The sequence below is a fragment of the Choloepus didactylus genome, chromosome 5, assembly GCF_015220235.1.
Source record: "Choloepus didactylus isolate mChoDid1 chromosome 5, mChoDid1.pri, whole genome shotgun sequence".
Classification (NCBI taxonomy): Eukaryota; Metazoa; Chordata; class Mammalia; order Pilosa; family Megalonychidae; genus Choloepus; species Choloepus didactylus.
The window spans coordinates 54,213,774-54,230,308 of record NC_051311.1 but is presented as its reverse complement, the minus strand read 5'-3'; the positions used below and the strand labels follow the sequence as shown (position 1 = coordinate 54,230,308).

At 35.4% G+C, this 16,535-nt stretch overlaps 1 protein-coding gene across 2 annotated transcripts in view; it reads left to right on the top strand.

The window, feature by feature from the left end:
* Positions 1-16,535, top strand: part of CHRM2 (cholinergic receptor muscarinic 2) — a 155,059-nt gene that overhangs the window by 9,056 nt on the left and 129,468 nt on the right. The window contains exon 3 of one of the 2 annotated variants that reach the window (XR_005217123.1): positions 4,126-4,337. The exons of the other annotated variant lie outside the window; for it this stretch is intronic. The gene's annotated coding sequence lies outside the window, so the exon portion shown is untranslated. Of the gene's footprint in view, positions 1-4,125; positions 4,338-16,535 lie in introns of those variants that run through there. 2 annotated transcript variants of the gene reach the window in all.

The following is a 16,535-nucleotide window of genomic DNA, read 5'->3' as shown; positions in this document are numbered from 1 at the left end:
ATATTTTCCCTGACTTTTCCTGTTAGGGGTAATTTCAGAGCATTGGATGAGATCCTCTTGTGTGAAAATAATAATGATGACAAAAACAATGAAGCAAATGCTACTCTTTCTTGATTGCCTACTAACTTTTAGGAACTGTGCCAATTCTTTACATGTATTATTTCTCAACCTCACGACAACTCTATTCTCTCTTTATAAGTCTAGAAACTGAGACCCACTGATATTAAATAACTTGTTCTAGGTCTAAGATTGATTAAGTTACTTTGAATGTCAGTCCCACTACTAATGTCAAAGATGGGTTTTTATTTTGTTTTGTTTACTGTATCATAAAAAGCTTCTTTAAGAGACTATCCCATTAAATTATTTGATATCTAATACCAAATAAAGCCAAGGAAAAAGAGAGAGGAAAGCAAAAAAGGAAATAGTTACAGGTCACACTTTAAATCAGGGCTCAGAAAGTAGAGTCAGGAAAACACAGTTTATGATAGAGGAATTAGTGGTGTCAGGTGAGATTTAGAATCTTTGTCTTGACCACTAACCTCCTGGCTTAGTCTAATTTACAGGTTTCACATTTGAGACGGACCTGCTTGCTCCTTTTTATTCCTCTGGGGGCTCTTTTTTGTCACAGAGGGGGACAGAGTCTCACCAATCTTCCATGTATGGAATTTCTAAATAGGATAAATAAAATATGATACTATGGATATTTATAAAATGTATATATGTTGGAACATTTCTGTTGACTAGGAACACACTAAGTGTTGGTAAACTATTATTGGATCTCCTACTATTTCATACTGTTATATCTATTCCCTTCTTCTGCAAAACAATGACTATTACTTAACATTAGCTTCTGCATTGCAGATGCAGAAACCAAAGGCCAATGGAGCTAATTATTCTGAGGGATGAACCATTGGTGGATTAATTCTGTTCTTGTTTAGATGTCCATGGTCAACTCTAATCATTTGTTTTTATGCCTTAAATCTCCTGAGAATCATTAATGTCTACTGGAAAATGATAATACTAGCTAATTTTTTTTATAATTAATTGATATTTCACACTCTCACATTTCAATATCAGTCAATATTTTTACATACTGACACTTTCAATCAAGGATTATCTTTCACAGGGGAGCTACAACAGGGCCCTAATTAATTAAAGTGAAAATTGCTCCCCTCCCTTGTAGTTTGTTAGTTACATAATGCATTTCTCAGGAAATTCACATCCTAAGGATTCTTCTTTAAAGTTCCATCATTTATAAAGAGACTCCTTAGTTTCTATCTCTGTAAGAATTTACAGAAAGTTCAAATTATTTTTATTTTCTAGGAGCAATATATAAAGGAGGTCATATTTATTTTCCAGCAAGTTTCCACATTCAAACACAAAATAAAATGGCATGTTTCTATTATTGAAGTATTTGGATTGAGTCCCAGGGGTCATTTTCATGGAAGAAAGACAGGTTGTCAAATGTCTCCTCTTTGATGTTCACTAGCTTATTTTAGCTTCTTTATCACAATGCAATTTCCCCTGGTTCATTCCTCTCCAATCTTTTTTCCATTTCTCAGTCCTCAGCTACTTAATTACTCCTGAGTCTCTCAGCTTTTCAGTGCATAAAGTTTGTTATATTCTAACTCTGGTTGAGTCCCATTATTTCAGTAGACATTGACTCTAGAATGTTGGCTGTAATTGGCAGCCCTGCTCTCTTCTTTAATAGATATTGCTTCTCTTCCTATATTTTGGCAACTTCTAGTGTGAGATGCATTTTCAAAAATAATTGATGGTAACTCTAAATCTGCTACCTGATTTCCCTAAGGTATGGAAATATAGACCATTGAAATCACTGGCTATCTGCACCAAATATTGTTCAGAGTTTCTAAAGGTTAACCTTGTTTGCATCTTTTAATTAAGATAGTGTGACATTCATTTCACTTTGCAGCGAACATTGGACTATATTTTAAAAATCATTATTTCTCCCAAACTCTCATGTTTTCTTACTCTATTCTTCCAATACATATATTGAAAACGAAATGTGATATCAATATTTCAGTCATCTAAAATTCAAACTCCTTTTTTTTATTACTCTGTATAATCATTGAAAGATACCTTTTCCTGTTACACTAGTTTATCCTTTTGCATTTTCATTAAATCAGTAAACATTTTTCCCTTGCTCCTTGAAGATACATTTTAGCTATGCATTGGAGACTTTTTTTTTTCACCATAAATATTATATTATTTATATATTATTTATTTTCTTTAATCTTACATGTCCTTGTTCTTAAACTTTGGAACCTTCCAATAATACTCACCAGAATTCACATCCTGAATATATTAATTCTATCTCTTTTTTCTTCTTCCTTTACTTCACCCTTACCCCCATTTCAACACTTAGTGAGAAAAGAACATCTTCTGGTTTTATTTAACTATCTTTATTTTCCCTCCATTATATTTTTCACAAGATGTGTTTTTTGTAATTCAGACAACAAAGTTCTCTCACTTCTCTATTGAGGAATTTAAATGGTTTGTTTACTCAGTTTTGGCAATTCTTCTGCTTCCTTGAGCCTGTAAATACATGAAGATAGGAAAAAGGACAGCCCAGAGCTGTTACTTTTACATTTCCCTTCCAAGCCTCAGCAGTCATGGTCATGAGCAAGCCAAGTGAAAAAGCTGAAGACCTACCCAAGATGCTTCTACTGAGCCCTAAATGAAAGACCTTAAATTTTGATTTGTCATATATTAATACAAAATATTTTTATTCTATTTGATAAGTGACAGAAGTCCTAAGACTTGTTTAGTATTTCTCTGGGTTGTGTATTTTCTCTACTCTCTGACTTTAGGAAGATTGACATCATTGAACATGTTGATCTAGTCATTTCAGTTATTTAGACATGGCCTTTGCAATGGGAAACTAATGTTACCCACTTTTCTTACTTGACCTTCACTTGTGCCCACCCTCTAACATACACTTATACCATATATTCAACTCCTTTACACAATGAAATCCTGTGATTTGTGGATCTCTCTCTCTTTTTTTTTTTTTTTTGTTTTCTTTTTAAAGCTGAATCTCTATTCTTAGCACAAAGCAGAGATCATTAATATTGCTATAATAATGATTTTATGCCACTACTCTGCTAATAGTCCCAAGTTTACTACCACTCCAGACTGGTTCTTCTATTGGTTTCATAATAGCAATTCGTCATTTTTTCTGAAATAGCTCAAAGCCATTCTCTTTTTAGGCAAAAAAATCTTCCCTTCTGATAAATTTTCCCACTTTTGAAACAACTTTTCATCTAAGCATGAGTAAACTTTTCTTTGGGTTGCCCTTGTAGGCATATGATAGTATTGATTTACTTAAGCTGAATCTAATTTATATCTAGCACATGAACTTTTTAAAGGGATCTGACTTGCTTCTTTTCATAAACAACAATGTTGAAACAAATTTAAGCTACAACAGATCATGTGTGATTTAAAGGGAATGTATTTTTCCCCCTATACTAGGGACAGTTTGTACTATTGACTTTTTTTGCTGGACTTCATCTACAAGATGGAGAACAGTTTATGTTATGAAACTAAGTAACATTCTGGATAACGTGGTCTTCCATAGCCTTGGCCTTATTTGTACAATTGGAGTCTTCATTCATTAATTCTTGTTTATTCTTTCAACAAATATTTGCTAAACACTTATTTTGTGCATGACACTGTGCTTGTGCCCCAACTTATCTGCTCCCCTCTCTATCATCACACATGAATATTGATAGAAGAAGGAGAGGTACACAACACTCAAATGCCCCATTTCACCCCCTCTCCTTCTCAGGGCTTAGCGTTCCTTCACAAAACCACTTCTGCAGCCATGGCACCTGTGGTAGAGCTGTGCTCCCTGGTAGGGGGAATCTTCCACTGGCTTTCAGCAATTCCTAGGGAGTTTAGACAGAGAAGGTTTAGGCATCTTCATTGTCCTGAGGCTCAGGTGCAGAATAGGGTATATGACACCACCAGAAATTATGCAGTAATGGTTAAGAATATGCACTTTGGAGACTACTTTATAATTGTCCATTTGTCTGTCATTCCTTCAACTTGAAAGGGTTTGCTATAGTGTTTAATATTTTCTAGTCTGACACCTTTGTTTTACAGGTAAGAAGACTGGGACCAAGAAACAAGAGTGGGTTGTCCCCTGGGTGATACTGATCTAAGGTGACAGAGCCATGATTTAGGTCTCAACATCCTTACACCTAATCCATTGTCAATTTCATTGCCCCACCCTAACTACCCTTTATGCAATGTTCCATGTAATTATTTTTAATCTTGAAGTTTAGTTTCTTGAAAGAAGCATCTGAGACTATAAAACCCCCTTGATATTCTTACTCGTTTGTTTGGAACTTCAATTCTTTTTCCTCCCCCCCCCCTTCCTGTTTCCCTGCAGCTTTACAAAGAAGTCTCATGATTTAGGTGAGATTTTACATTAGAAAGGCTGAGGTTCAAATATGAATGATTGTCAAAACCTTAATGATAAGTATGACACGGTGCCAACCAATCAAAACAAGTGTAGACCATTATGTCATTCTGGTGGGTACCTATCAACGATCAATCCTAGTTCAATGAGCTACTGTAATCTTGAGAATATTGACTTTCCTACTCTCCAAAGGTTTTGGAGACCTCGTTCATTCACTTGTGCTAACATATTACGTGCAAATAATTAGGGCTTTCATTAGTCCCTGCAGCATCTATTTGGGCCAACATTTTTTAAAACTAATGTTGATACGTATAAAAAGAAATCAATTCAGCCTGAGTACCAGGTGACTATGAAGGCTTCATACAAACCCCAGATTGTCTACCAATGGCCTTTTGTGTGAGAGAAAAGATAATGTAAACCACGTGTAAAAAATAAATAAACTCAACTTTTTAACTTGGCATAATCAAGAATAATTGAAAACAAATTATACAGCATATTTATTCCCTGAAGATGTATGACAACTTTGAAAAAGTGGAAAAAATATATGATGGGTGAAGTCATTTATAAAACATCAAAATTCACTTCTGCTTCTCATTTTCATGAGGTCATTAGGAAACTCTGTTGTCACTTCTATTGCCAAATTGGCAAAAATTGTTCATACAGTGTCTTTAGAGACAAATTGGAAAGCTGTCTTTTGATGTCATCTCTCCTAATTCTGTCAATGTACTTTTCCTCCAAATAGCAGATTAATTCATCCTGATAACCACAAATGAAATCAGCTTTGCCACTAATGTTTTCAAAATGAAATACCAATTTTTGTCTTCTTTTGCTTTGTTTTATATCAGGGGAAAGTGCAGAGAAGGAGCAATTGGCAATTGGTGATGAGTTGAGAAGAATTGGTGTTGGGGACAAGGGGCATTTCATGGTCTGGGGAAAATTGCAATGAGGTGATAGAATGCTCTCACAGACCACTGTCACTTACACTGAGAATGTGATGTGCTCCTGGGGAATGTTGGGAAGGCACTTGCAAAGCTATTTTAAGAGGCGTCTGGAACTGTGAGAGGACAGGGAAGTATAGGAGAACATTCCAGAAGCCTTGTGTGTAAATACTGTATTCTCTTTAGGGGTTACTCAGTAGCAAAATCTAAAAGGATGTTTTGCCAGAAAATAAAGCTGCTTATCTAGCCCCACTGGAAGAGAATCCCACAGTAAGTGAAAACCTCAAATTAAACCTGAAACATTTCAAAACAATTGCTGGAAATCCGTTTTTTTTGTTTGTTTGTTTGTTGTTGTGCTTATCCTATGTGAGTGTCCCCAGCTTTGCAAAGATCAATGCCATTAGTTGGTACCAGGAATTCATCAGAACACAGATGAGATTTTGTTTTCAGAGAAACTGGCTTTGATGAGGCTGAAGGCTGATCTGCTACCTTTTTAGAAAAGGTATTATTCGTTTCCATAGACAGCCATCCCCAACCCCTTCCACCACCAAAAGGATTTAGATAGGGTTGGCAACCCTTCTTTGGAAGAGTGTTCTTCTGTAATGCTGGAACATGTGGATAAATAAACAGGACCCCAGAGTTTATCCACATTCTCAGCCTGTGGCATACCTATGGATTCTAAAGAGAGCTAGAGCACAGCTTGCTCACAAGATGAGGAGGTCTAATCAACTCATTTCATTCACCTCCACTCCCTCCTGGAAAAATAACTCAAATCTCAGGGAGGTCATCTTTATATACTATAAAGAGGACATGATCCATTTTTAAAACTGACAAAATCCATCACTAACTTCAGTATTATTCTGCATCTTAAAATTTCTCCCTGTAGTAGTTGGTGGGTTATTTTATAGACAGCACATGCAAGTGCTTTTAAGGGATAGCTATTGTTACAATAGAAATATTTGGTTATTCATTTATTTGTTCAATATTTATTGCTTGCAAAATTAGATACAGCTGGGTTCTCTGCTAGGCATCTAGGGAACAAAGATGATTAATCACAGTCCTGGCCCTCACAGTCTGGCCAGGGAGATAAGGTTAAGAAAAAGCAATAATACACAATATGACAAGTGCTATAATAGATGCGTTAGGAACTCTAAAATCATAGAAGAGAAGTTGGGACTAATCCAGTTGAAACTTGGTTTCATAGATCATTAAAGGATGAATAGGGTTTTACTGGATTGAGGAGAAAGGACATTCTAGAAAAGGAAACAATATGTGCCAAAGCATAAGAATTGTAGCATTTGGGGCCCTGCAGTTTTTTTCACTGTGGCTACAGTCTAGTGTGGGCATGGGAAAATGGGAAGAAAAGTTGAAGAAATAGATTGGGCCAGACCATAATAAATCAATATGCCATTCCAAGGAAACTAGACTTATCCTGTTGGCTGTCACGAGCAAAATCTGTCATCAAAGGGAAAATTTTATTTTTAAAAAAATGTTATGCCCTGCACCATACTATTTCAGCCAATTTTTACCTAAGCATGCAGTAGAAAAGCTACTGGATGGGCCCACAGCAGAAAGGAAGAATTATATTGGTCAAGTAGCAATATCTAGCTTCTGATACCTTCCAACATTTTGGTGTGTATTTTAAGAGAGAATGGACCCTTTAAAACACAGAGCAATTGTTCTCCACTCTTCCATGACTTCCTCCCATTCATAACCTCAATAGGTCTGGTTTTGGGTAGGACAGTAGGTCTATTCTTACTAAAGGAAGTCATCAAAGACATTGAAGAAAGCATAAAATTTATCATATTCTTAAAAAAATTTCTTTTCTTGATGGATCTGAACTTACTTGCTATTTCTAAGACACTAAGATCTCTGGGGTGATGCAATGAACAGTTTAATAAATTTTGCAAATGTTTTATCTTGGCTTGGCATTAAGCATCTAGTATGCATCCCAAAGGGCTTGCATATGGAGAGAGAAAAGAAATATCCCCCATTCTCAAAACAGTCAAAACCAAGTTTAGCTCTGGGAGTTACATCAAGGCAACCAATTAGGAGATACCAACATAATCAGGTGGCCCCCAAAATACCCCAAAGAGCAAGATGTTTGATGGACTTACATACTTTTTTCCTGGTTATTTGTCTCTATTGTCCCACAACAGGACCAGGACACACACTGAGACTGCAGGTTGGCTCTACACTGCATGAAGGAGGAGATGGGACAGGGGCCAGCAAGGGTACCATGAGCTGCTTCTACCATTTTTAAGTTGCCTTTTTCTTGTTTTGCCACTTACCCCACTTCTGCAATCCTTTAACTGTTTTCCAGAGTTCTGAGGAAGAGGGCTTTGCCAGTTTTTGCTATTGGTTCAAAGATTCTGTGGGGGAACAGAACTCTCTAGCTTCTCATGCCACCACTGGTTGTTTGAGTAAGCACAGCTAGATAACTTAACATAGTTCAATTAAATAAAATGAAAATCATTTCTTATAGATCTAGTGTTGTAGACCTATATGAAATAAGTAAATTGAGAAGTATCTAACTTAAAGGAGAAATAAACTATTTTTTATTGAATTGGGCCAGATATGAGGATAGACTTTTACATGGGCATCATCTCATTCAGTCTTCACAACTCATTGGTTTGGGAGATTATAAACTCCACTGTACATAAGAGGAAAATAGGTTCAAAGAAGTCAAGTAATTTACTCAAGATCAAGCAGATAGGTGAAAAGGTTTAGTTTTGAACCAAGTTGAATTTGACTCATAGGTAAAAGATTAGGTTATAATGCAAGGTAATGCATTTTTTTATTTGTTGATGTTATAATTGAGTACTTATTTTATACAAGGTATTTTGAAGATATAAAGTTATATAAAACATAATTCTATATGAGTGTATATGAGATATGAAGAGAATAACTTCACTTTACTACAAGTTTTCAAACAATGGACTTCATGACAGAAGAAAAATTATCAAAGTATGTAAAGTAAACAATGGGAGATCAGAAAAAGAATAGTGTGGATTGGGTCTAACAACCCTTATATTTGCATGTTGCTTAGAGTTCCCAAAGCTTTTCATTGCATTGTTTTAGAATAGGGGTTGGGTCAAATGCGGCCTTTAGCCTGTTTTTTTGCTTGTTCGTTTGTTTTTGCTTGTTTCTTTTTTATGGCTTTCTTGCTAAGAATCTTTTTTTGCATTGTTGAAGGTTTGTAAAAAAAATGTGCAACAGAAACCAAATGTGGTCTTCAAATTCTACAATATTTACTTACTATATGGCCCAGAAAAAATTTTCTAACTTCCACTTTATAAGATGTCTGCACAGATGCTTGCAGTGTACTTTAAAGTATAATTTCTTGTGTAACCAAGACAAGGTGGGTGGAAGAAAATGCCCCCGAATCATGTGGTATGGATTAAGAAAAACTGGATTTTATATGGTAGTCCTCAATGATAAATTCTGTATTCCATCCCATAAAGGTACCTAGTGGATCAGATGTCTTGGCTTGGATTTCAGAACACATGTCCACCACTTCATCTTTATGCTTGATTCCCATTCTCTTGAAAAGTCTTACTTGTGGGTTATTTCATGATGGACTAAAAAGAAATAATATCTTCTTAAAAAAAACTTTACAACAAATTATCGTACCCCTCACTTAACTTCATTTTCTCAGAACCCCAAAAGGATGGTAATTATAAATTGAGGAAATTCAGAATTAGTGACCTCAGGTGACTTGTCCAAGGTGACCCAATTTGGATGAGAATTCAGATTGCCCAACTCCTATCCCATTGTGGTGTTCATCCTTCTTCTCTGAAAAGTTCACTTTGCAAAAATGCCCTCAAGTGTACAACAAACGTCAACTAAAAACTCATATGGGATAAATCCCTTGATGGGTTACAGAGAAGCAAATTAAAAACGATAAGATGAATCCAAACTTTTCTCTTGCATCAACTCACCCTCAAAGAGCAGGGAACACATTGTAGAATTCAAAACCACTGGGACCCTGCCCCGCTGGAATTATTCTGTCGCCCTCCTGAGGAAACTGAGTGTCCCTGTGGGGGATAAAAAGGAGATGTTGAGGCTGCTTGAAGTTCAGCAGTTTCCCTTTCTGGAGCATTTAGGAATTTTATTTCATTTTTTTCATTTTATTTGAAAATATCTTATGATCTGACTGTGGTCTCATTTTACAACAGAAGAAACAGACTTGGAAAGGGAGAGTTCTTTGTCTCAGGAGCTGCTTTGATCACCACCTTGGATTCACTGAGACCACCCAGCTCCTAGAATCTTACAGGAGGCAGAACAAGGGGAAAGCTACTTATTGGTCATATGATTTCATGTTCCCCCAGAGACCCTGAGGAGAGACCTCCTTTTCCTCAGGGTCAAAATAAGATTAACAATCCCCATTGTCTTTTTCTTCCTTGCTTGCTCTGCTTAATATGTTCCTTTGCCCTGCTTTATTTGAAGAGGAGAATTTTACCTAGGTGTTGCCATTCCCCAGAAAGAGCCAGAGCATCAAGGGTTAGCTTAGTCCATGATCTCTTAATATGAACCAAAGAAAGGTACTTACTGTCTTCAGATGAATAGGGCCCTATTTACCCTCTTCCCGGTAATGCCAGTTAAGCGTACATATCTCTGCCCATCTCTGTCTTGGTGTGGAAAGCTATGGGAATTCACAGAGAAGTATTTCAGCACGTTTTCAGAAAGGAGTTACATTTATGAGCAGGAATAATTTTTCAAGTCACACCAATCATAAGTCCTCATTCTTCAGGGAAAATCCTCTTCTGTCATGGAATGAAATTTGAGAAATCAGGGATTAGCATTTCCTGCAGTTTATTTCTCAATGCGCCCCATGTCTTACAGTTTCCCTTAATTTAACATGGGACTACAATCTGTTTTATTTCCTCAATGGGAAAATCATAGGAATAGTTTATTTCTTATTAATAAAGTGACTTGGGAGCCCAAAGGAATGCTGCTCTGCAATTATTCTAATTAAACATAATCACCTATTCCAAAAAGAACTTTTAAAAATCATAACCTAATCTGTAACTGTACCAATTTCTGTCAGAATTATTACTCTTGGATATTGGACAAAATTCAATATTGGTAGGTAAGTGCTTTCTGAAGAGAAGGGCTAACAAAGTGAGGTTGTATGCTCAGTCACCACTGAACGCTGGTCCCTTTGCAAGTAGATTTGACTGCAGGACAGGGGTGGGGAGTAGAGACTCATTCCTTCTTACATAGAAGTGACTTGATTTGAGGCATGCTTAGTTCTCCTTGGACGAAGGAAGAGAGTACTCATACCTGTCTAGCATTTGCTGCTGTCAGTTACTTTTGCATTTGTTGCTTCCTTCACAATCCTGCAAGGTACATAATATTACTCTGATTTCCAGGTGAAGAATATAAGTACTTAAGAGTTTTACCTATTTCTACTTCAATATTACGACAGATGCAGGACACAAATAAATTTTTCTAACTCAAGTACATCTCTTTCCATAAATGTTGATTCTCAAGACAGCACTCAGTCCTGCAGATTCATTTCTATAATGGATATTACCAATACCCATTCTCCCTACTTCACAAGATTATTCAAGGGTCGGAAGAAATGAATTTGGAAGCATTTTATAAACACTTAAAAGGCTGTACAAATTAAGTGTACTGAAACCACTACTATGATTTACAATAATTTAGATTCAGATAAAACCTACAACTGCATTTATTTGATTGGTTAAGCTATATAAAACTGTTCCAAGGATTCTATTTTCTGTACATTTAAGGTACTTTAAAATTATATTTTTTGCTTGTTAAACTTACTTCCTATTTTCCCAGGGATATTTCCTAAGCATGAAGCACATACATCAGACTTTGACTGCCTTCTCAGATGTCCAGGATTAACCAGTGTGAAAAAACACTTCTCCCTCCTCTAGCATACCCTGCTACAATCAGCTGTTCATAATTATTTTCCATCAAAATTCAGCATGAATCTTAAAATTAATTTCCTTGTAACTCTATTCTTCTGACCTGGTGTCATAGGTTAAGATAATTGCCAAATTATCAAGGAAATCTCTTCAAAGCTGAAATAATATATTGCTAACCTTGGTGAAAGTTAAGAAATTTCTAGCTTGCACTTAAATGTAATTTCTGGAAATGTCTGTATCCTGCTGAGATGCATTGGTAAGGAGGTAACTGAAATGTAACCTAAGGAAAGGAATGGGCACATGGAATCAGAGCAGTGATATCACATCAATACTCTTTTATGTCACTGCCTCTAATAAAAGGCAATGTACTTCTTTGTGTGCACAGCTAAGAATAACTGAGGACTTTGACCATATATTCTGAGTAACAAAAAGTATCTGAACAAAAAGTATTCTGTGACCAGTGGCTACGATTCAAATTCAGTACTTTTTCTCTGCAGAATCCCAAAAAGATATACGTACTCAAAAGAAAATTGCTGTGTTCTGCAGTAGAGAGAACTTGTAACTCAGAAGCAGAAAGATCATGAACAGAAACAATCTGTTTACCAGGGGAGTTCTAGGGTGAAGTCCCAGAGGACTTTCTTCATCTCAATAACCACAAGCCTGGGGTTCTGCGTTCTTCTCCAGTGAGTAGTAGAACCACGTCATGGAGGCTTCTGGCCTGAAGAGGGCGCAGCATCTGCCGAATGAAGGGGACTTTGACAGATGGCTCTGTGAAAAGACACTGTTGAATCTAATTAGAGCTGCCTTTTATTGAGTACATCTTAATATTAAATTATTATATATATATTTTTATTCAGTCTTCTCAAAAACCTGTAGGATATTATCTCCATTTTATAGATAAGGAAAAAGACTCAGAAATGTTGAATGACATAACCATAGTCTCACAAGATGAGTTCTCTTCCATTTCTGCCTGCTTGACATGTTTGGATGTTTCACCATCTCTAACTTAAGCTATTGCAAAGCAAAAAAAAAAAAAAAAAAAAAAAAAATGCATTCAAATGAAACTTTGTAACCCCTTCCTCCTGCATTCACCTGGACTTTGTCTCCTTGTCTTTCTCATCTCAGGAAATGGTACCCCTATCTACTAATTTGCTAAGTCCAGAAACCTAGAACTCATTTCTTTTTTATTTTATCTTATCTTTTTAATTAGAGAAATTGTAAGTTTATGGAAAAGCAGAAAATGCAGCATTCCCATATGCCCCACCCCATTATTATCACTATGCATTAGTGTGAAACATTTGTTACAATTGATGAAAGAACATTTTTATAGTTGTACTATTAACTATACAGTCCATCATTTACAGTTGAATTCCCTGTGTTGTACAGTCCTATGTTTTACCTTTTAATTTTTATTCTAGTAACATATATATGAGACCTAAAATTTCCCGTTTTAACTATATTCACATATATAATTCATTGCCATTAATTACACCCATGGTGTTGTGCTACCATCACCAGCAACCATTTCCAAAACTTTACAAACAACCCAAACAGAAATTCTGTACAATTTATGCATTAAATCTCTATTCCCTACTCCCAATCCAACCCCTGCTAACTGATATTCTAGATTCTGACTCTATGAGTTTGCTTATTCTAATTATTTCATATCAGTGAGATCATACAATGTTTGTCCTTGATTTCCTCCTCAGATTGCTCATTACTGGTGTGTAGATAAACTACTGATTTTTGTGTATTGATCTTGTACCCCACCAATTTGCTGAATTTATTTATTAGCTCTAGTAGTTTTGCTGTAGATTTTTGGGACTTTCTGTATATAGGATCATGGCATCTGCAAATAGTGAAAGTTTTACTTCTTCTCTTCCAATTTGGATACCTTTTATTTCTTTTTCCTTCCTAACAACTCTGGCTGGAGATTCCATGCAATGTTGAATAACAATGGTGACAGTGGGCATCCTTGTCTTGTTGCAGGTCCTAGAGGAAAAGTTTTCAGTCTTTCACCATTGAGTATGATGCTAGCTGAGGGTTTTTCATATATGCCCTTTATCATGCTGAGGAAGTTTCCTATATTTTGAAGTGGTTTTATCAAGAAAATTGCTGGATATTATCAAATGCCTTGTCTGTGACAATTGAGACAATCGTGTTTTTTTCATCCATTCATTTTGTTAATATGGTGCAATACATTAATTGTTTTTCTTATGTTGAACCTCCCTTGCATACCTGGGCTAAAACCCACTTAATCATGATGTGTAATTCTTTTCATGTGCTGTTAGTTCAACTTGCTAGTCTTTTGGGGGGCGGATTTTTGCATCTATGTTAATAAGAGAAATTGGTCTGTACCTGATTACTCTTAGTATCTTCATCTGGCTTTGATATTAGGGTGATGCTGGCTTCATAGAATGAGTTAGATAGTGTTCCCTCCTTTTCAGTTTTTTAGAAGATTCTGAACAGGATTGGAAATAATTCTTCTTCAGTGTTTGGAGCATTCACCTGTGAAGCCATCTGGTCCTGGGCTTTTCTTTATTGGGAAGTTTTTGATAGCTGATTTGATCTCTTTAATTGTAATTGGTCTGTTGCGATCTTCTATTTTTTCTAGAGTCAGTGAAAGTTGTTCGTATTTCTAGGAATTTCATCTAGGTTGTCTCATTTGTTGGCATGTAGTTGTTCTTATATCCTCTTATGATCCTTTTTACTTCTGTGGGTCAGTAGTAAAGTCCTTCCCCATTTCTGATTTCATTTGCATGTTCTCTCTTTTTTTCTTTGTCATTCCAGATAAGGATTTGTCAATTTCATTGATCTTTTCAAAGAACAAACTTTTGGTTTTGTTAATTTTCTCTATTGTTTTTTTATTTTCTGTTTCATTTATTTCCACCACAATCATTATTTCTTTCCTTCACTTTGTTTTGGGTTTAGTTTGCTGTTTTTTCTAATTCCTCTAGGTGTGTGGTTAGTTGTTTGATTTCTTTTTTAATGTAAGCATTTAGGGCTATAAATTTTCATCTCAGCACTGCCTTCGCTGCATCCCATAAATTTTGATATGTTGTGTTTTTGTTTTCATTCCTCTCCAGATATTTACTGATGTCTCTTGTGATTTCTTCTTCGACCTATTGATTAAGAGTGCATTATTTAATTTCCATATATTTGTGGATTTTCCTGTTCTCTGCCTATCATCGATTTCCAGCTTCATTTTGTTATGGTCAGAGAAGATGCTTCGTATAATTTCAGTCTTCTTCAATTTATTGTTACTTGTTTTATGACCCAACATGTAGTCTGTCCTGGAGAACAATCCATGTACACTTGAGAAGACTGTATATCCTGCTGTTATGTCTTGTTCATTTACCATATTATTCAACTTCTCTGTTTCCTTATTGTTCTTCTGTCAAAGTGTTCTATCTATTGATGAAAGTGGTGTCTTGAAGTCTCCAATTATTTTTGTAGATGTGTTTATTTCTCCCTTCAGTTTTGCCTCATGTATTTTAGGGCACCTGGTTAGGTACATCAGTATTTATGATTGTTATTTCTTCTTGGTGATTGACCATTTTATTAACATATAGTGTCCTTCTTTGTCTCTTGTAATAGCTTTTGACTTAAAATCTCTGTTGTCCAATACTAGTATAAGTACAACAGCTCATTTTGTTTACTATTTGCATGGAATATCTTTTTCCATCCTTTCACTTTCAACTTGTTTGTGTCTTTGGGTCTAAGGTGATTTTCTTGTAAAAAACATAAATTTGGATCATGCTTTTTTATTCATTCTGCCAGTCTGTCTTTTGATTGGCGAGTTAAATCCATTACATTCAATGTTATTAATGTAAAGGCAGTACTTAATTCAGTCATTTTGTCCTTTGGTTTTCATATGCCATATCCTTTTTTTTAATTTTTTTTTAATTTTTTACTCTCTTTTCCTTTATTGTGAGCTCCTTTTCTGTATAGTTGATCTTTTATGATTTCTGAGTGATCCCTTTATCAATTCTGTTTCTGAATATTTTTAAAATACTTTGTGATTACCCTGGGATTATACAACCTATCTCTATAAACTACTAATTTGAAAAAATACCAACTTAGCTTCAATAGCATACACATTCTCTGCTTCAATATCCCTCAGTTTCCCCTTTTTATGTTGTTTTTGTTACACATTACCTATTTATATTTTGCATGTCCATTATCAGGAAATATGATTTTTTCTTGTTTAATTGTATACTGTCTCTTATAAGAATTAAAAAATAGAGTTGTATATTGAGTATACAGTACTACTGGGTTTTATATTTACCCTTTTAGTTACTTTTACTGAAGATCTTCATTTCTTCACTCTGCTACAAGCCACTCCCCCCTGTTTTTTCCTTTCAACCTGCAGAGCTCTCTTTAGTAACAATTATAGAGTAGTTTTTTGTTGTTGTTGTTGTTGTTGTTGTTGTCATTTTTTGTGGATGAGCTCTCAGTTTCTGTTCGATCCATGAATATTTTAAACTGTTACTCAGTTTTGAAGGATGGTTTTGCCAGATAAGGAACTTTAGACTGGCAGTTTTTCTGTTTCAGTACCTTAAATATATCACACCACATGCCTTTCATAAAAAATCAGAACTTGGTCCTATAGAAGATCCCTTGTATGTGTCAAATTGCTTTTCTCTGGCTGCTTTCAGAATTCTGATTAGTATGTGTCTCAGAGTAGGTCTATTAGGGTTTATTCTGTTTGGCATATGATTTACTTCCGGATATGTATATTTATGTCTTTCATAAAGTTTGGGAATTTTTTGGCTATCATTTCCTCAAATTTTCTCGCTGCTTCTTTCCCTTTTCTTTTCTTTCTGGGACACCCATGATGCTTGTATGCTTCATTCTGTCACTCAATTCCCTGAGACACTGCTCAATTTCTTCTATTTCTTCTCATTATTTGATTTCCATTGTCCAGTCTTCTAGTTCACTGATTCTTTCTTTTCCCTGTTCAAATCTGCTGTTGTGTGCCTCTAAGTGAATTTTTAATCTCTATTATTGTAACTTTCATCCCCTTAATTTCTATTATGTTTCTTTATAAACTTTCAAATTCTTCCTTATTCTCACACATTTTCTTCTTAATGTGTTTCAGCTCTGTATCTATATTTTTCTTCGTCTCCTTCAGTTCATGTAGGATATTTGTTTGAACTTGGATTAGTTGTTCCAAATTGTGTATCTCCTCCGAAATTTTAATTTGTTCCCTTGACTGGGCATATCTTCCTGTTTCTTAGAATGGCTTGTGAT